General features: G+C 35.4%; 1 protein-coding gene across 1 annotated transcript in view; it reads left to right on the forward strand.

Moving 5' to 3' along the window:
* LOC124553992 (histone-lysine N-methyltransferase eggless-like) overlaps positions 1-22829 on the forward strand; it is a 374632-nt gene that overhangs the window by 328497 nt on the left and 23306 nt on the right. The gene's annotated exons all lie outside the window — the stretch shown is intronic.

Below are 22829 nucleotides of genomic sequence, written 5' to 3' on the forward strand. Positions count from 1 at the left end.
CCTATATAATTTTTTTTGCATTCCTATAGAACTTGGTCAATGCAGTGTTTTCACAGTAGTCTACTAATTTTTGATGACACGTAGCCAGCAAACAATCCGAAAGCAGTGTTTCCATCTTCCATGCCATTCATGGAACTTTTCATTGCAGATCTATCTGAATCTGTTGGTTATTGCACCCATTCTAGTGGAAGAGGAATTCTAAGTACCACAGCTCAACCGTCAAACTTTGTTCATTTGAGATGGAACATGCCTTGTATATTAGTGTGTTGAGCATGCTGTCCTTCTGCAAGGGATGGTGGCAGCTGGAAGCATGGAGATACGCATGTGTATGCATCGGCTTATGATGTACACTGTGGGAAAATGAGCTTTTGGGCCTATGCTCAACTAGAACATTGAGAAAAGGAAGTTTGTCATCTCTTTCTACGTCCATTGTAAACTGGATGTTTTCATGGCTGGAATTCAGATATTCTAAGAAATTTTGTATTGTTTGGATCCATATTGCTAAATGACAATTGTTGTCAACATACTAAAAAAGAAGAAAAGAAAAAGAGGTTTTAGCTCAGCAGGTTTTGGTGCTATGTCCTCAAAGAATTTCACGAACAAAATTTCTAAAACTGGCAAGAGAGGCATGCCCATGGCTACACCATCAGTCCATTGGAAACAAAATAAGTCAATGTCAGAACATATCTAGAAGGTTTCAACTCAGAGTGAAGTTCCGACTGATTAGTTTTATGGAGTCTTTCAAAGGAACATGACTGAAAAGCAAGACAACATTGAAGCTGACCATAATTTTAGACTTCTGCCATTTTAACTCTGTCAGCTGACAGATGAAGTCACCCAAGTTTTGTATGTGACATGTACACTTGACAACATGAGGGCCCAGTAACTGGTGTCATAGCCATGAGTAGCCCTCTCTCACCAGCTGCAACAAATCTGGCCGTGGAATATTTAGAGGACAAAGCACTGGGAACTGCTCAACCATCACCAATTTGTTTCTTTCAGTACATTAGTAGTAGTAGTAGTAGTAGTAGTAGTAGCAGCAGCAGCTTATTCATCCAAAGACAATTTACGTTGCATGAATTTCATCAGAAAAAACATAGTATACAAAAATAAATACACCCACACACACCCACAGGACTGCGCGAGGTGGCACAGTGGTTAGCAGTGGTTTCCCTAAATCACTGCAGGCAAATTCCGGGATGGTTCCTTTGAAAGGGCACAGCTGACTTCCTGCCCCATCCTTCCTTAATCTAACGAGACCGATGACCTTGCTGTTTGATCTCTTCCCCCAAACAACACACACACACACACACATGTACGTACGTACGTATGTATGTTTAAGAATGTGCAGGATCCTACAAATACAAGGATGCATCAAACTATACACTAACTCACATTCAAAATTGCACATACAACTTTGATTAATTACATAAATGAATTGAAAAGATATTTCACACAGAATACTTAGTTTATATCTAAAAAGAAAGATGATGAAACTTACCAAACAAAAGCGCTGGCAGGTCGATAGACACACAAACAAACACAAACATACACACAAAATTCTAGCTTTCGCAACCAATGGTTGCCTCGTCAGGAAAGAGGGAAGGAGAAGGAAAGACAAAAGGATATGGGTTTTAAGGGAGAGGGTAAGGAGTCATTCCAATCCCGGGAGCGGAAAGACTTACCTTAGGGGGAAAAAAGGACAGGTATACACTCGCACACACACACATATCCATCCACACATACACAGACACAAGCAAAATGTCTGCTTGTGTCTGTGTATGTGTGGATGGATATGTGTGTGTGTGCGAGTGTATACCTGTCCTTTTTTCCCCCTAAGGTAAGTCTTTCCGCTCCCGGGATTGGAATGACTCCTTACCCTCTCCCTTAAAACCCATATCCTTTTGTCTTTCCTTCTCCTTCCCTCTTTCCTGACGAGGCAACCATTGGTTGCGAAAGCTAGAATTTTGTGTGTATGTTTGTGTTTGTTTGTGTGTCTATCGACCTGCCAGCGCTTTTGTTTGGTAAGTTTCATCATCTTTCTTTTTAGATATATTTTTCCCACGTGGAATGTTTCCCTCTATTATATTCATATCATTAATTAGAATACTTAGTTTAGATTTACATAAAAATGCATAATAGTTGTAACACTTCTGTTCAAAATTCTAATTTGGATCATAGGAAACATTTGACTGAAAATGCTGTTGACATTGACGTGGCATATAGTACGTCCACTATAATAGCAGTATGTCATTAGAAATTTGAATATTGATTCCTTAAAAATGTAGAAAATTTGTAATTTATTTTATCTGTTTCCAGAATGAGATTTTCACTCTGCAGCGGAGTGTGCGCTTATATGAAACTTCCTGGCAGATTAAAACTGTGTGCGCCGACCGAGACTCGAACTCGGGACCTTTGCCTTTTGCGGGCAAGTGCTCTACCATCTGAGCTACCAAAGCACGACTCACGCCCAGCCCTCACAGCTTTACTTCTGCCAGTATCTCGTCTCCTACCTTCCAAACTTTACAGAAGCTCTCCTGTGAGTCATGATTCGGTAGCTCAGATGGTAGAACACTTGCCCGCGAAAGGCAAAAGTCCCGAGTTCGAGTCTCGGTTGGCGCACACAGTTTTAATCTGCCAGGAAGTTTCATATCAGCGCACACTCCGCTGCAGAGTGAAAATCTCATTCTGGAAACATCCCCCAGACTGTGGCTAAGCCATGTCTCCGCAGTATCCTTTCTTTCAGGAGTGCTAGTTCTGCAAGGTTTGCAGGAGAGCTTCTGTAAAGTTTGGAAGGTAGGAGACGAGATACTGGCAGAAGTAAAGCTGTGAGGGCCGGGCGTGAGTCATGCTTCGGTAGCTCAGATGGTAGAGCACTTGCCCATGAAAGGCAAAGGTCCCGAGTTCGAGTCTCGGTCGGCGCACACAGTTTTAATCTGCCAGGAAGTTTCTTATTTTATCTGTGTTGGAAGTTCATTGTACAATTTAGTACCATGAATGTGGTTTTTTTCCACCTACACTACAGCCCCATTTACTCATTTTACGTGGATGTCATTGCACATTCTTGTATTATGTGACTGCAGATCTGAGTTGTTTTCAAAATTTTCAGCGTACCTTTTCATATTAACTACATTTTTGTATGTAGAGGAATAGTAAAGGTAGAATATTTAGCTGGTTTTAGTAATTGCTTGGATGATGTTATCCTTAAACTGTCAGTAATTATTCTAATAGCTCATGTTTGTGGTGTAAAGATGGTTTTTATATTTGTTTTATTATGACCGTGGAAATTGAGGCCATAGATAATAGCAGTGTGAATGTAAGCAAAGTGGACAATTCTGTTACATTGTTTACTAGTCACATTACTAAGTACACATAGTGCAAAACAAGCAGAACTTAACTTATTAGTGAGGTAGTGGATGTGGGGTTTTAACTTAAATTTTAATCTCTATGGACACCTATAAATTTTCTGACAGCTACTCCCGTAACTTCTTTATTTTCTATTCTGAGGTCCAGGTCATTTTGTGACTTTGTTTTTCTGTAGTGGATATAATTATTTTTTGAAATATTTAAGATCAGCTTGTTCCTTTAAAACCAATGTTGTAAACATTCGAAAACTCTAGTTGCAGATATTGGCAATTCTTGATTTGTATCAGTTACAGTAACATTTTCATCACCAATGGACATGATTATAAGAGTACCATTGATTGCAATGTTGAAGTCATTTACATAAATTAGAAATAAGAGAAGTCCTGGAACAATTGGTACAATCTGAAAAACATATCTGAAAGAAATACTTAGGTATGATGACACTTTTGTCATTTCGCCACATGAACCTGACAAGCTACAGAATTTCATAGAACATCAGATTTCCATTGATGAAAGTATATAGTTTACCATGGAAACAGAAAAGGACGACAAGTATCGTTTTCTCAACTCTAATTCAGTGTAGGCCCTACAGTTTGTTTGCACACAGTGTATACTGTAAACCAATGAATACAGATTTATACCTCCATGCCTCCAACTGCCACCATCCCTTGCAGATAAAGAATGTCTTCAGCACGCTAGTACACAGGACATACTCCATAACAGATGAACAAAGTTTACCACAGATTTGTGCCACCTGGAATGTGTCCTCCACGTGAATGGATACAGCATCTGGCAGATCCAGATAGATTTGAAACACACAAGCCAAAGAATGACATGGAAGAATGAAAACCCAGAAGGAGAAGGTAAGAAGACCACTTTCATACTGTTTGCTGGCAGTGTATCACAAAAATAATCAATTGTGAAAACACTACATAATGCCAGTTTTCCACCTGTCGGCCAAAATACAAGTTTTAATGGTGACTGAATGACAACCTAGCTCTCAAAAAAAGTGGGGATATACTAAGTTCCATATGAATGTTGAAAAACTTATATTGAACAAACAATTGACACAGTTGATGATCAGTGTCTATATGTGCCACATCTACTTAGTGTGGCCTAAAAGTCTTGTAGTAACAGAACACTGAATTGAAAACGACATAAAATTAATTACCAGCAAACAAAAGTCTTGAGTATACCAATAAATTTTTGGACTGCAGTTCCAAACACGCAGTTGAAATTCATGTGACTCATAATGTAATGAAGATGGACACTGCTTCCAACAGAGCAAGGTGTAGGAGCCAGTACAAAGTTCCATCGAAGCAATACATGACAGCCAGCTGTGGGATGTGGCAGGGACGGGAGGTGGAAAGCAACTGAGACTCTCAGCACCACCATTCCAGCATTACACACCCTCACCACCGAGCGTGGCATGGAGCCAGTGAAGCCTGAACTGATGATTGGCAGCAGACACTTCATTCCATCAGCATCACCTAATGATGGAAGCAGCATATATGCTGGGAAAGCCTCATACCAAAAATAAACTTATTAGTTTATACTGACATGCAAATGTTAATATCTGTAGTACAGAGAAATGTTACATATACCTGCTATTTTCCTGTTGTGAGGCACACCTGGTGCATTTTCAGATATTTTTTATAGATCCTCAAGAAACCAGCTTCAATGCAGAATAGAAAAAAGAACACCAAAATCATTGCCTGCAATAACATATTATCATGACAAAAATAAACAGAACTATCAAATACATTTACCTATCCTTTTCATGTGCATTTCAGAAGTTAAAACAATAATAAACGGTACAGTACTCCCCCTGTGCTACTGATAAAAAGAATGACACCATTACAACAATGATTTTAGAAAGTCAGAAAGATGAGATTTTCTGCTCAGAAATTTATCTAATAGTGAATGTTACACAATAAAAATTGATTCTGGAATGCACATAACAAAGCATAAATTTTTGAACACTGCCAGTGAACTATGCAAACTGAGCCTCATTGTCGGAAATGACTGTTTTTGAAATACCCATGTTTTGAAGATAGCCTTGCAGGATTTTTGAAATCATTTACTAGATGCTTGCATAGGAGGACCCAATTTTACAGATTTTGAGAATAAATCAACCGTAACAAAGAGATAGCACTACAGCCTTTTTTTTGTTAAGTTAAAAGACCCTAAAGGTCAACAGCAACCAAATATATCTTAAAAAGGATAAAGAAAGAAAAAAATCATATTCTGCATATATCCTGTACATGCTTGGTTACTGATTTTCACGTGTCGATATCTGTCACAAGTTGGGAATTTCTTTCGAACTATTCTGGCAAGGCTTTAAAAGTACATGCTCTCCAGAATTTTCTAGATGCACTGTTGAATTCCAAGATGCCCAAAATTTGCATGTACATATTTTATTAGTACACCAGTGACTTGCTCTGGTCAGCATAACTTCCAGCTGTCAGTATCTGGACTGTTTCTCATTAAGTAATATCCTCTTATAAACTTTATAATAGTGCTCAACCTTTTCTTCCCCCTTTTTCCTTAAATAACTTTTTACAAGCCTTCAGTTCTGCTCATGATTTTGATTTCTTAATATTTATTATCTCCTTTTCATCTTTAGTTTCCTTCAAATATGTAATTCTGAAACCCTGTCAATTATCCACTACCGTTCTGAAATTCATTCCCCACTGGTAGCCTAGACAGTGTTTCTGCAATAAGATTCTCTGTCTTCTTTATATAATTATTGTAAAAAGTCTAGTTATTCGGCTGTGATACACCTTTTTGTTGCTGGAAATGGTTCAGGCCATTAGGATCATTATGGAAAATAGTTTTACTACCCAATATGTAATTTTTAAATTTATTAAACGCTCAGCAGACATCCAAAAGTTCTTTTCCTGTTCTTTCTCATAATGTGCGGCTAGCAAAAGCTGTTAATTTGTGGTTCACTTTCTCGTTTCTAGTTTTCTCTGAACTAGATATGCTGCCACCCATGTATCACTATTTTCAGTCATGAGACAAAATTACAATATTAAATCTCCTCAATCCAGAATTTTGCTACTACAAAACTATCACTGAAAGATTCCTGACGGGCATAATCCCATGCCCAAATGTAATTCTTTTTCAAAAGGTTGTCTAAACAAGGAGCATTTAATGCCTGTCTCCAGATATTTTCAATAAAAAGCAAATAGACCATAGAAGTATTTTAATTTTTGATGTGCTGGTTATTTTACAATGGCTAAGATTTTGTTGTTATCAGACAAAATTCCCTTTTTGATAATTCTCTGGACAAGGAATTTCAGTTGTCTCACTGCAAATTTACATTTCTCCAATTTTAATACCCCCACAGTCCATTAATTTATCACCCACTTCCCATAAGAATGTCAAACACTCTTCCCAACTTCTACTAGCAGTTGTACATCAGCATAAATGGTTAATTTAGCTAGCAATGCTTTTCCCAAAACAAAATCTAGTGCACATATAAAATCAGCAGGCAAAACATGAAGACTGAAAGGTACAAAAGAATTTTGATAACACCTACCTCCATTCAGGATTTCAGTGTATTTTTCTAGACTCATATTCAAGTTACAAAGAGAGCTCATGAATGTAATATGTTCACATTTGTACAGTAATCCACCAATATTTTCAGGATTGTTAATCTCCCTTTCCAGACATTTGTTTAAATGACTAGAATCAAGTATTTCTCTTGCTTGCTCATCTTTCTTAGAAACAACAATAAGTAAAATATTATAATCACTACAGCTCCTCTCAATAAAATGCCAACTTTCCGCTTTTTGTAATTCTTTTTCTACAGCTTCTTTCTTTTAAATTAATACACCATAAGGCTTGATAAGAAATGGCTTGCGACTTTTTAATTTTCGTCTGCATACATAATTTTTTATTCACCCAGGTTTCTCACCAAAAGCATCATAATATTGCCACTGGAATTCCCACAAATCTTTCTCCTATTCATGATTTAATGTTTCTGTTTCCTCTAATTTTACCTCTACTAAATTGTGATACAGTTCATCAACCTGTCTCTCTTAACGTATAATCATTTGCATAGGTACCCTTCCCCCATAATTTATTTATTACTCTCTAAACAATGAAACATAATGAATTTAGTTTGAGAAGAAATTCAACTTTTGGGGCAAGTAAAAATTAATTCTTTGTTTGACAATGAAAATCACAATCCAGTCCATCCCCAAAGAGGCATTCTTACACTTTTTTGGTATTACTAGACACCTCTGTGTTACTTCTACATTACCAACTTTAAATGAAAGTAACACATTTCTTTACAACCTTACTATGTCTTCCGATAGCCTCCCCTCACCCTCCCTTATTCCAACCCCTACCCCAGTCATGTCCACAAAGTTTCCTATGCTTAATTTTGTCTCTTAATCTCTCAGAAATCCCACAAATAGGACTGTTAGTGTCAATTAAAAAGTTACCTTCCAAGTTGTCAATTTGAATAAAATTGTAAGGTTTTCCCCTCACCACACATTCATTTTCAGTCATCTGCTTCATATAATAGATCTTCTTCAGTTTCCTTGAAATGGACATTTTTCATATCATTTTTATGTGTAGATACTTCCTCTTCTAGATGCACAGCACAAACAGGTATACTATGTCACCCTTAACTATAAAAATTAATTGCATCTTTTCACAAACTACTTTCAAGTGAGATGTAATTTTGTTATTACTATTGTAGTTATCCCAACAACTCACAAAATCTCGTTGCTTACACTCTTTTTTATATTATTTCTTATCCCTGAACATTACTAATATTGAACGGCAAAATCTGATTCTCATATACCTTCCTATCAGCATTCTGACTTTCTCATTTACTATTATTATATCACTTGAGTCACAATATTCCAGTGTTCTCTCTTTAATAGTAACATAAATCATACTATCTAATTATTTATCAAACTCTACCCACATCATCATCATCATTTTCAAATTATTCATTAATCCTATTACAACTAACAGAAATAATTTCTTTGTCCCTAGTACATTATTATTAAAATCATGAGCATTAGCACTGGAACCAACAGAGTTACACATGACTTCTACTCACTCATTGTTGATGAAAGTATTTATTCCAAGCTCATCAGAACTACTATCAGCTACCTCTTGTCTATCCAATGCTTCATTATCTGACTGACCATGAAATTCATGAATACTTAGGCATCCAGTTCTACCTCATTACTGCAAATATAACTAATTTTTCAATCATTACACACATTAATGTTCACTGCTTCCCAAAATTCCATATCAAAATAAAGTTTATTCATCTGGTATCCTCCACTGTTATTCTTTATATATGAGCCTGTGTAATGGGGCGTAATTTATTGTCTCCAGGAACACTTTTAGTAGGTACATTGGACCACACACCTACAGTAAAACTTTTTAAAGCAAAATTGTCTTGTAATTCAACAAATTTTCTACTGATGTGATGCGCCTTAATTTTTTGTGCATCTACATTTGTAGTCGTAGTTTGTACTTCCAAAAACATGGTATTGATTACATAAATTTGATTATTTGCTGTATATTTGAAAGTTTCAAGTTTGTCTTTGAGATTCTGTTTCATAGGAACTATTTCTAATTTCAAGAATTGACTTTCTGTCTCATAATATTCTGAAAACTTTTTTGCAGTTTTATCAGCTTTATTTATGAAATCTGATCTTACTTCTACAATTTTAGTCTATACTACATCAACACAGTCATAGAAATGTTTCTGCTCTAGTTCTTTCCTGTCTATTTTTTACCACCCCGCTCGCATCTCTGTTACATACAATGCACATAGTTTTTCACTCTTATTAACTCATGCTTGATGTTTAAGCCATAATCTCTGTCTTCATATTACTCTGTCTTCCACCATTAAGCTCTCAGATTTGCAAATCTCATCTGAGGCAGTCCCCAGCAGTCAGTCTTTCCTTCTCATCCCGTATGGTAAGTCTCCCCTGACCCACGGTTCAGGGTGACTTTTAGAAATTTACCCCTTTTCCTAGACCTCTCCAGTCCTTTTTCTTCACACCTCTTCCTTCCCCTTCAACTCTTTTGTCTGAAGAAGGAGCCACTGGCTCTGTAAGCTCAGCAGTTACAATTGTCTTTTATGTGTGTGTTCTTCTGCCACTTGATGAGTATTTAACTACCCAGTTAAATAATTTGCTCTAGTTCAAATATGGATTTAAGTTTGTTAAGATCCTTTTTTATCTCTGCATCGCGAGTACCATTATTTAAGTGTACACCTTTTAATTCTTTGTTGAAAAGTTCAGTTCTGTTACGTAGTTCACTGTTGAAGACACATATTGTACAGTGCATCACATTACTTAGTTAATTTTTTTAAACTGTTGACTCTGTTTCTTTAGTTCATAGTCTAACTCGCTGTTTTTGCTTTCTTCTTGCCTTATACCTGTCATTTTCGTAATTGAGTGTTCAGAGCATGAAAACTTCCCTAATTTTGAACAGTTAGGCATTATCTTCCAACTTTTCTTTGACCAATTAAAGCTTGTATTATACCGTAATTCACTTCCTATGCCACTGTTTAATACTGGTTGTTGTTTGTTCATATTGATGTAATAATTGCACACAACCTAATCACTGCACTGCAATACTGTGGAATTGAATTTTTTTTAAAGTAGTTATCCTTTGTGACTAAACTTAAGAAGACCTCTTAGAGTGAAGAGTCCAACATTTTCAGTAGGAGTCAATGTACTCCATCATACATAACAATCCTGAGTTGTATTTTCAGATTTACAGAAATATGCCAGTGTGCTTTTGAGATAAGGATTTAGCAGCTTTTTAAGAATAATAGTCAATGTAGGTTTTATATTTACTTGAATTTAACTTAACTTCCATCTCTGTCCAAAGTTTGTGGGTGGTAACTCATCATATATACTTCACTGCTGATGTAAATGTGTTAGCAGAGAGCATTTTTATCTCGAAAAAATGCTCTAACTACAAAACTGATGCATGCAAAGCCTTCACTTTGATGTTAATAAAATGTAAAATTATACCAGTCTTCACAAAATTTCTACAGACTGAAAACCACAAATATACTTGACAATGGTTAACTACTACTGGACTGACTCTACCAATACATCTTAAATAGCTTCACAATAATTAAAAGTATTATTTGATATGATTGAAAATTATACAGTTATCAACTTACAGTTAAAAATAGCTGTTTTGCATCACAGATTACAGCACAGTATAGAAAATGTATTGTCATAGGCATAATCTAGAATATGTAGCATGTTATCTGTGATAATGTATCACGGTGTATTTGCTGGCAAAAGCTGTCAGCAGCACACCGGTCGGCAAAGATGAAGTGTGAAGATCAATTAGTAGACACTGGATCAAGTGTGCCTGTTGCAAGAGAGGCCAGAGTCGCATCCACAAGCAACACACTGCCAGTGCCCTCTCACCAGCATTAATTATCATTAATATTTATCCATATAAGTTGGCAAGTCAGTATTGTAGATAAAATGCCAAAAACAGAGGTTTATCTTTCCTTACTAAATCAAGTACCAGGTACAAAAGAAATTGTGAAGCTGAATAATTGAGTGTGGAAAATCATTTTGAAGCGCCATGTGTACAGTTGTATGAAGTACAGGGAAAAGTTGTAGTCATAGCAATATACTGACCATCTACTGGGGATACAGACATATTCATCAATCAATTAGAAACATTGCTTAACATTCTTTTTACTGAAAGAGCCATCGTAGATGTCTGTGGGGATTTCAACATAAATCTTACAAATGAAAGTAAGTTAGAAAATCAATCCTAAATCTATTATGTAGTTTCAATCTGTTTCTACACATACATGAACCAACAAGAATAATGTATAATACTAAAAGTCTTAAAGACAATACATTTTCAAATTTACGATCTACAGAAGTAGAAGTAACAAATGCTGATTTGGCATTATCAGACCATAATGCTCTTTCCTCAAAATTCCTTCAATGCCACTGCAAGAAAAGTAAGTGTACTTAAAGTATAAAAGAAAATTTTCCACTGAAAACTGTGTAGAATTAACAAATATCCTAACTAGCCAGTCCTGGGCAGAAGTACTGTCCCTAACAAATACGAATGATACATGTAACACCTTTTCTGCAGTTTTCATGGGATGTTTCGAAATGTGCTTTGCGAAGAAGCTGACAACAATCACATCACAATACAAGGCCAAGTTCCAAGTTCCAAGTTCCTGCATCACATCTGGCATCAAAACTTCTTGTGGAACTCTAAAGAGACTAAATTCAAAATTGAAGACATCTGTGGTTCCACAGTTCATAGAATATGTTAAGAATTACAAGAGGGTATATCAAAAACTAATTTCCAAGGCAAAATTTTTGAGTTATCACAACTTAATAAGACAGTCTGACAACAAATAAGAAGCCATATGGGCTGTTGTGAAGACTGAAACAGGAAAGAGATGCGAAGACCTGGATATCATTCTCGAAAACACAGATAATGTCAATACTAAAAAACAAAATTTGCCGCATTACATCAACAATTATTTCATAAATTCAACGATGTCATTAAGCTCAAAATTTACAAACCATGAAAAACCTGATTTTCCAAAAGCTGCTTGTAGCATGAAGATAGATCCAGCAGATGAACATGAAGTGTTCAAAGTACTAAAAAGCCTAAAACCTAAAATATTAGCAGGAGTAGATGAGGTGCTGGCTTATGTCATAACAATGACAGCTGCACAAATCGCAAGGCCCTTGGCATACTTTTCCAACTAATCATTTAGTGAGGGAGTAGATTAGATTAGGTTAGATTAATACTTGTTCCATAGATCATGAATACGACACTTCGTAATGATGTGGAACGTGTCAGGTTAATAAAAGATGTCTGTACAAGATATTACATTACATAAAATATTGCATGACATTAATGTTTAAGTTGGTTCCCCCCCCCCCCCCCCCCCCCCCCCTCCTTAATTTATATCTAAAAATTCAGCCAATGAGTAGAAGGAGTTGTCTTCTAGAAATTCTTTTAATTTATTTTTAAATGTTGGTTGGCTATCTGTCAGTCTTTTGATGCTGTTTGGTAGGTGACCAAAGACTTTTGTGGCAGCATAATTTACCCCTTTCTGTGCCAAAGCCAGATTTAACCCTGCATAGTGAAGATCATCCTTTCTCCTGGTGTTATAGCTTTGCACACTGCTATTACTTTTGAACTGGGTTGGATTATTAACAACAAATTTCATAAGTGAATATATATACTGTGAGGATCCCTAGATCCTTAAATAGATGTCTGCAGGATGACCGTGGGTGGGCTCCAGCAATTATTCTGATTACACGTTTTTGAGCAATGAATACTTTTCTACTCAACGATGAATTACTCCAGAATATGATGCCGTACGAAAGCAGTGAATGAAAGTAGGCATAGTAAGCTAATTTACTGAGATTCTTATCACCCAAATTTGCAATAACCCTAATAGCATACGTAGCTGAACTCAGACGTTTCAGCAGACCATCAATGTGTTGCTTCCAGTTTAACCTCTCATCAATGGACACACATAAAATTTTTTAAAATTCTACTTTAGCTGCAGACTTCTGTTCAAAGTCTATATTTATTACTGGAGTTGTGCCATTTACTGTACGGAACTGTATATACTGTGTTTTATTAAAATTTAAAGAGAGTCTACCTTAGCTACAGACTTCTGTTCAAAGTCTATATTTATTACTGGAGTTGTGCCATTTACTGTACAGAACTGTATATACCGTGTTTTATCAAAATTTAAAGAGAGTCCGTTTGCTGAGAACCATTTAATAATTTTGTGAAAAACATCATTTACAATTACATCATTTAGTTCTTGGTTTTTGGATGTTATTACTATACTTGTATCATCAGCAAAAAGAACTAACTTTGCATCTTCATCAATGTGGAATGGTAAGTCATTAATGTATGTCAAGAACAGTAAAGGACCTAAGACCGAACCCTGTGGGACCCTGTACTTGATAGCCCCCCCAGTTTGAGGAATCAGCTGTTGTTTTAACATTACATGAACCACTTATTTCAACTTTCTGCATTCTTCCAGTTAAGTACGAATTAAACCATTTGTGCACTGCCCCCCTCAAACCATAATGATGTAGCTTATCTAAAAGAATTCCATGATTTACACAATCAAAGGCCTTTGAGAGATCACAAAAAATACCAATGGGTGATGTCCAGTTATACAGATCATTTAATATTTGATCAATGAAAGTGTATATAGCATTTTCTGTTGAAAAGCCTTTCTGAAAACCAAACTGACATTTTGTTAGTACTTTTTTTTTTTGCAAATATGGGAGGCTACTCTTGAATACATTACTTTCTCAAAAATATTTGATAGAGCTGTCAGAAGAGAGATTGGGCGGTAGTTGTTGACATCCGACGTATCCCCCTTTTTCTGCAATAGTTTTACAATGGCATATTTCAGTCTATCGAGGAAAACATCCTGCTCCAAAGAGCTATTACATACGTGGCTGAGAATCCTACTTATCTGTGGGGAACAAGCCTGGAAATGCCATCAATTCCGTAAGAGCTTTTACTTTTCAGAGAGTTTATTATTTTACTGATTTCAGAGGGAGAGGTTGGTGGAAATACAGTTGTTTCAAACTGCACAGGTATGGCCTCTTCTATTAGTAGCCTTGCCTCTTCTAGTGAAGATCTAGATCCTATTTTCTCCACAACATTTAAAAAATGATTATTGAAAATATTTTCAATTTCTGATTGTTTGTTAGTACACTTGTCGTTCAGTTTTATGGCACTAAAGTCTTCCTGTGCTCTTGATTGCCCTGTTTCCCTTTCAATAATATTCCAAATTGCTTTTATTTTATCATCAGAGTTACTGATCTCAGACATGATACAAATGCTTCTGGACTTTTTAATTACTTTTCTTAGTACCGCACAATAGTTTTTATAATATTGAACAATTTCGGGGTTAGTACTCCCTCTTGCTGTTAGATACCTTTTCTCTTTTACGGTGCAAGATATTCTTATTCCTTTAGTTAGCCAAGGTTTTTTATATGTTTTCTTGGAATTATGTTTAACTATTTTCTTAGGAAAACAATTTTCAAATACCCTTAAAAATGTATCGTGAAATAAGTTATATTTCAAGTTTGCATTGGGTTCCTTATACACTTCATCCCAGTCTAGCTGCTGTAGGCTTTCCCTAAAGTTTGCAATATTTATATTGTTAATTGAACGCACTGCTTTTAAATTCTGATTTGATATACTGCATGGGTCTGGAAAGGATGTAAATGTCAAAAGTGAAGCCATTCTTCAAAAGCAGGGACAAGCATAAGGTAGGAAACTATTGGCCAGTATCCCACCTTCCGACATTGTCGAAAACAATAGAAAAATTAATTATGCACAGTATCAGCAAATATCTAAATTATCATAAGTTACTAAATAGAAATCAGTATGGCTTTCAGGTAGGTAAAAATACAGAGACAGCAGTAATGTGCTACACTGATCAAATAATCAAAAATCTAGAAAAAGACAATTGTGTAATAGGAATAAATTTAGATCCCTCCAAAGCATTTGACACTGTAAATCATGGCATTCTTTTAGAAAAAACTGGAAGCATTAGGTATTCATGGGACAGGGAAAAAGTGGTTTGAATCATACCTACAAAACAGAACATGGATTGTAGGACTCCACCAACCACAAAATAAATTTAGTATCAGATCCAAAAGAAGTGGAAATAGGAGTGCCACAAGGCAGTATTCTAGGTCCCTTATTGTTCCTGGTCTACATAAATGAAATTTGCACCTCAGATGGAGCAGCAAAGGCCATGCTATTCACAGATGACACTAGTGTGATAATAGGTGCACCAAAGCAATTGCTGCAAACAACTACTGATCAAGTTGTAAAGAATGCCCACACTTGGGTCAATGCAATCCGGTTGACATTAAATACAAATAAAGCAAATTATATGCAGTTTAAGAAAATACATCAAAATGTAAATCTTGATCTGTTGTTGGTTGACAACGCCATAGGGAGAGTGGTATAAACGAAATTTCTGGGGATTGATGTAGATGAAAATCTTAATTTTAATGACCATGTAATGAAACTTATGCAGAAACTTAACTCAGCCTGTTTTGAACTTAGAATTATTACAACTGTTTGTACTGCAGAGAGTGCCAGGATGACATATTTTGGCTATTTTCAGTCTCTTGCAGCATACGGAATAATATTTTGGGGTTCCACAACTTGCCATCTAAAACAAATCTTTCTGTTACAGAAGATGGCTATCCAAATAATAACACACAGTCATCCACAGACACAATGCAAACCCGTATTCAACAAGTTAAAGTTCTAACAATACATTCCTTATACATACATACAAATGTGTTTCATATGTGAGGGCCAACCTTGCAGATTTTCAGACAAATGCCAACTTTCATAACTACAGTACCTGAAATAGCACGGCACTCCATACTCAGTGGAAAAAAAACACACACAAACAAAGGCGTGTGAGCCCTATTGGTACAAAACTCTACAACATACTGCCAGCTAACACCAGAAAGTTAAAAGATTAAAAAAGATTTAAAGTAGAATTTAAAAAATTTCTACTTGAACAATGTTTTCACTCGGTAAATGACTATTTAGGCCAATAAATAATTGTGATAATGCTTGTATTAAGGCAAAACTGAAAGTACTGTCTTTCATCCTCTAAAGTTTCTGTTAATTTTGTATATCTGATAAACAGCTGTTGAGTGTGGTAAAATCTTTACTGAATTATTGTAGTGAATATAAGGGCTTCTTGTTTATGGAAGACAAAAGTAAAGCCTTACGGCAAACAGACTATGCAGTTACAATACTGTTAGTATACATGTATAAAAAGTTGTATTACTGTGTCTTGTATGACCAAGTATTATTCTTGGAACATTTTTTTGATCTATTTTGTATGTGTTATCTTTGAACTACTTAATGTAAAATTTGGATGTTCCTTTTCCATAAATTGTTTCCCATAAATTTACTTGTACTTTTGGACAACATACATACTATATTTATTGTCTACAGATGGATAAATAAATAAATTTAAAAAATTTAAAAAATAAATAAATACTTTTGTGAAAGGCAGGAAAATGTACAGCAATAATGTGCTGGTTATAGGGAGTGACACATCATCCCAAACATAATTTGTTTCACTATTAGTGGTGAATCACAACTATTAAACATCTAGTGAGTATGCTCCCATAGTGATTTATAGTTTAAAGATCTCACAAAACTTATTTAGTTGGTAGACACCAAAGTGATTTGAAGAATTGTAAGAGACTATAATTCATCTGTGGATGTGATTGTTTACTAAATCCTTGCCCAGTTGATACATGATTATTGCTCATAAATCTCAGACCCTTATCAGATAGTGTTACTAGAAAAAATTTGAAGATCTACACATTTTCGTCAAGAATTTATTTAACCAGTGTTAAGGTGTTGCAGAGATACTTGACCACTCCTGACACACATACCTGGAGAGAGACATTTTACATCACAGAGTCTTCTGGTAAAATTCTGAAAATTGATGTTTCAAAAAGCATTAAACATACTACTTCCTCCCATATACCTCACTGAACAACCATCATGTTACACCAATTTGTATCTCCAAATTAATCAAAATATGCCAATTTAGTTTAGTCCATTTATGTTGTGAGGTAACTCATTGTTCATACTCTGCCATAGATGTAACTCTCATAGCTGAGAATGTTTTCTGCATATCGGAACATGAAGGTATAACTCTAACTACAAATCCGTGTATGCAAGGCATCCATTTTGATGTAGTGATAAAAACCAAAATTATACCACTCTTCACAAACATTGTAAGGACTTAAAAAATCAAAACTGAACATGGCAAAGACTGAAATAATACTGTATGGTTCTACAAAGACTGCATTTGTGTGCTCACTGTCACTTTTTCTTAATAGACACACAATATTCATAAGAATTATTTTACGTTATTGAAATTATAAAATGATTAATTTATAATTTAAAGTTTTAGTTCTGCATCAGATATTACAGCTCATTAATGGTAATCCATTTTCAAAATCATAGTCCAGGATATACTACAATTTATACGTGAAAAGTATTGCAATTTATTTCTTAGCAGTGTTTCTGTCTAATATTTTAGTTACAGAAAAATTACTGGTTGACCTGAAAGTCCATATATTAAGTGTTGTTGCACTCTGCCCTGTTAAAGTGGTAAAATCCAACAAACAAAGCAGGATGGGTCAAGGTGGGGCTGGTGATAAGGAAGGGGGGGGGGGGGGGTGCAGGATTGACAAGAAAGTATAATACACTTGCAGTCACACACTATAAGGTGGTTTATCTGGTGTAAAAGCTGTGGCAGATATGAGCAGCTGCTATGGGTACCAACTGTCTCATTAAAATGTTGAAGTTAAAGTTACAACAATTGCTACCAGAAATACTACAAATTGGATGTGGGATATTAGTTGACCCATGCGAATAGTTCACACACTTATCCTGATATAGTACAGTAATTGAGAAATAAGTGAATGCAAGTATTTATTGTTAAAAGTATTATATTCTGAATAATAGTAACAATTGTTTGTCTCTTGTAAAAAAATCTATATAGTCTTTGCCCCCATTAATTTTATTGTTCAAAACTTGTTTATTTTACAAAACTTCTTTGAAAACTACATTAGCAGTTATAATATGATCATGTTATACTTTTTGGCTGAATGTGTCTTTAGCACAGACATAAATGTCACTGACTGTGAATTCATGAATAAACCACATATAACTGTCTAGGTGAAGAAACTTTTTCTGATAAATACAATCCTGCTGTTTGAAGCATCTGACCTTGTACTTCATTAATGGTCATTCCTGAAGGCAAATATCATTGGGAAGTGTTTTCTTATCATTTGGAAGCACATGGTTGGATCAGAAAGTGTGAGGCTAATGCAGGACATGACCACATTTTATTGGAGTCAATGAATTTAGCAGTGATGACATACTCTCCTAAGAAGTTACCTAATTTTGCATAATTAATTAATCCCTGATTAGCATCAATATTTCTAATTAACATGCTAATATCATTTTTTTGTAAAATCATTAGATGAGGTGCTAAACTGAATGGATTTATAGAGTTCAAGAATTTTATGGCATGCAACTGAATATTGTTTATTTCTTCAACTTGGACAGAATCATAACTGAGGTAGGCCTTTGCCTCTCCAGCTAGCAAATTGGAAATGATATATCCTTTATGAACTATTGTACAGTGAACATTTTGTGGATATATAATCGCTGTTAGATACAACTGCAAAACATTTTCTTCATTGATTTCTGTGGGATTGAATGGTGGTGGTAATAAAACCAGCATTACTAATGTTTCAATACTAGCTAGTGTTTTTTTTTTTTTTTTTTTTTTTTTTTTTTTTTGTCATGTATGGCGTTACTGAGAGGGACCTCCTAGCAGTCATTTCAGAACTTCAAGCTAAAAGGTCTTTTAGTTGAGATGATATTTCACCTTACCTGCTATAGGAATCTAGAGTAGAATTAGTGAATCCTCTGACACATCTAATAAGTATCTCTCTCTATCATGAAAAATTCCCTGATCTTTTGAAAATCACTGAAATCCTACTAGTATATGAAAAGGAAATAAATTCAGAGCATGGAAAATTATTAGAGAAAGTAATATTAAATCAACTTCAGGCATATTTCATCAAACATAATCTATTTAACAATCTACAATATGGTTTTAGGAAAGGAAGATCTACTGTAACAGTTTCAGCAGTAGCAATTTTTATACATCAAATATTAAACAAACTAGATGAAGGAGATGAGGTAACAGGCCCTTCCTGGATATAAGTGAATAATTTGTTACTGATAACCATACAATTTTATTGCATGAATTAGAAGCATATGGGTTATGAGGGGTAGCCTTATAACTACTGACCTCCTATCCGAAAGACAGGAAACTGTGTGTCACGCTAACTTATAAAAGGAATGAACAGTTGGTAATGACCAAATCAACCCACAATATACTTCAGTGCAATGGGTTGTGCCCCAAGGAAGAGTATTCGGGGCTTTTCTGTTTCCTGTGTACATTATCTATGTAATTGAACCCCAAAACTGCAAGGTTCTAAGCTATGCTGATGATATATCATTTGTCAGTTGTGGCCATGATAATCAAACTACTATGAACCATAATGAAATCAATTGTAATTTTCTGTCCAGTTGTCTTACTGCAGATGATTTACTCATAACTAAAGAGAAGACAGTGACAATGCAATTTGTGCTTAACTGTAATCAGAGCATAAATAGTTTAGACCTGCATTGTTCCTTACCTACACAAACAAACACTATTTTTTGCATATAGTTGTTGATGAACACCTGTCATGGAAAGAACATAGAGAGCACATTTGTAAGAAAATCAGTACAAATGTGTACCTACTAAACGGGCCTCACCTTCCTGGACCATGATAGCATGAGACAAGTATATCTTTAGTATGCTATTGAGATATGGGATGGAGCACCAGGTGTCTATACAGACAGGCTCTTCAGACTACAAACAAAAGACAGTAAGAGTGGCAGCTACAGTAAACAGAGGTGAGCGTTGTAGAGAAATCTTGAGAAAGTATAATGTACTAACCATCTACTCTATGTACATCCTGCAGGCAATAATATTTGTAAAACAAAATCCAGACTATAATGTAACAAGCAGTAATGTACATAGGTACAATAGACTGGGAAGGGAAAACTTTCAGAGAATTCCAAATAAAAACCAAAGGCTGCAGACCATAATACACATACAATAGGAACCATCTTTTATAACAGACTTCCATTTGATCTCAAGAGAACTAATTTAAATGCTTTAAAGAATAAAGTTAAGCATTTATTAATAGAGAAAAGCTGTTATTCACCAGAAGATAGTAAGTTGTAATATCCCTTTGTGAACCAGAGTATGTAGCATTAGTTTGTTTATTCAACAAAAAACAATAATTTCTCACCTTCACAATTTATACAAGTGTGTGCACTTATGTATGTTAACTAAACCTTTGTATAGGTGAACTAAAATACATGAAACGTTCAAAAAATGATTGTTTAGGAATTCTGATTACTTCATTGAAGTAATCTGTTTCGTTTTCTAAATAGCCATTATCAAATTAAAGTAACCACTCAGTGAAAATAGGTCCAACATTTGCCCTCATATTTTGTGTCAACTTATGAATTTTAACATGAGACCATAAGAGTGATTGATTAACTGTAGTTTCAACTATGGCTGTCTGTAGGCATGTCTAGAAATGGGTAATATTTGACAGAAATCTCCATAACACAGAATTATTTTGCATCCATAAGGGGCAATAATATTCACAGTGTCCCTTGAAAGTTTATCGGCAACACTTAGCATGTCTTTGGGAACCCCTGAGGGTTTGTCCCAAATGATGAGATCAGAATCACAGAGAAGTTGTGCATCCTTGCTGCGAGGGTAGATCTATGAAACTGATGTGTTCAAGATGGGAACAGGTAACCTGAAAACTGAGTATGGTATGTGTCCCTCTAGTAGGATACTGACAGCAGTACCTGCCCATGCAACAGTTAAAACAATCTCATTTTCACCTCTTACAATGTGATACAGAGATTCCATCGTGGATGTTCAATTGTCTAACACAAAGTTCTGTAAATAAAAGGTTTACCAGAACCTCCTGCCCTGTTGATGAAATACCAATTGAGAACCTTATTTCTTACTTCGTTGCCTGATGCCTTCTGTTCTTTGTTTGGCTTCTCATAAGTTGCCTTGCTGTTTTGTTATGAGAAGTATAATGTTGTGTTGCAAATGCTATAATGATGAATTAAAAGTAAAATAAATTAAATTACAAAAGTAAATAGTACTTACCTGAGATGATGTGACTCAGTTCATTCCTGCAGTACACAGTGCTTGATTAAGGAAGTAAACAGCTCCAACCACTGTTGTGTATAATAGTAAAATTATTTTGTCAATAGATGGCATGTATGACTGAAATAGTGAATAAACACACTTGGATAAATTCGGGAGGACGACGGTTCAATCCCGCGTCCGGCCATCCTGAGTTAGGTTTTCCGTGATTTCCCTAAATCGCTCCAGGCAAATGCCAGAATGGTTCCTTTGAAAGGGCACGGCCGACTTCCTTCCCCATCCTTCCCTAATCTGATGAGACCGATGACCTCGCTGTCTGGTCTCCTTCCCCAAACAACCCAACTCCCAACACTTGGATAAGGAATCTAAACAACTGCAACAGCTGTTGTGCATGCTAATTAAACAGATTTTCAATAAATGGCACCTTCTATATATTTATAAAAATGTTTTCAAAGTAAAGTTTATTTTAATGACAGCAATAACTTTAAACTATTTGAGTATTTTTGATCATTAGTGGTGAACAAAATCTTGAAAATGATGTTTCAGCCATTATTTGTGATTAAGTAATAAGTGAGATATTGTGTACAAAAGAAACAACATTGATAAATGATATAAGTATATGATTATGGGGAAATTGCAATAATACTTGATATCTGTTTCTGTGTTACCTTTATTGCTGCTGATGGCATCCTATCTGTTTGACTGATGATTTTTATCATAGGCTTCAAGGAACTTACTTTCAAGTGGCATTTTAAGTATTTTTGTTAGTCAAAAGTCTCATAAAAGTGTGAAGATATCATTATTTTGCTTGAGCACAGAAATATTCATAAGTGCACCTCAAACACATGAGTATACGTCAATTCATCACCATTATCACAACCACCCATATTGTATCTGTATTACCTGTTATTGTGTAAACAGCCTAATTGATTCATTTAGTATTCATTTGGCATTACCGGGGAATATGAAAGTCTGGTGGTCGTGGTGGTGGTGGTGGTGGTGGTGGTGGTGGTGGTGGTAGTAGTAGTGGTAGTAGTAGTATTAGACATCTGTACATCCCTTTTACAAGGATATTGCACATGTCTTGGTATTATAATTTAAGAAGAACAAAAATAAAGAAATTCGTATTTGCAGACTTTTACAGACTTACAGGTGTAGTATGATAGGGATGGAATAGGTATTTCACCATGACCTTATGGTAGGAACCATCTCCATCATTTGCTTAAATAATTTGGGAAAACAATGGAAGATCTAAATCAGGATGGTTGGATGATGACCTCTACCCTCTTGAATATAAGACCACTCTGTTTAAAACAGTATTAACTCATTTGGTTTATCCCTAGTGTATAGTACTGGTCTGCAAATAAGTTACTTAATAATGAAGAAGGCTAATGCAATACTGTCCATAAACATTTTCCATTTATTTCTCGTTCATGCTAACTACAGACACTAGACACACGTTGTCTCATAATACTACACACACTATGTGGTGATCATTTTGTGCACTCCAATTCCTCATTTGCTAGCTAAAAAAACTGAGTGAGTATCCGTCTATAATGAGTGCCATATTGAGCTCACAGAGAGGATAATGTGTTAG

Source organism: Schistocerca americana, chromosome 11, assembly GCF_021461395.2.
Source record: "Schistocerca americana isolate TAMUIC-IGC-003095 chromosome 11, iqSchAmer2.1, whole genome shotgun sequence".
In the NCBI taxonomy this organism is placed as follows: Eukaryota; Metazoa; Arthropoda; class Insecta; order Orthoptera; family Acrididae; genus Schistocerca; species Schistocerca americana.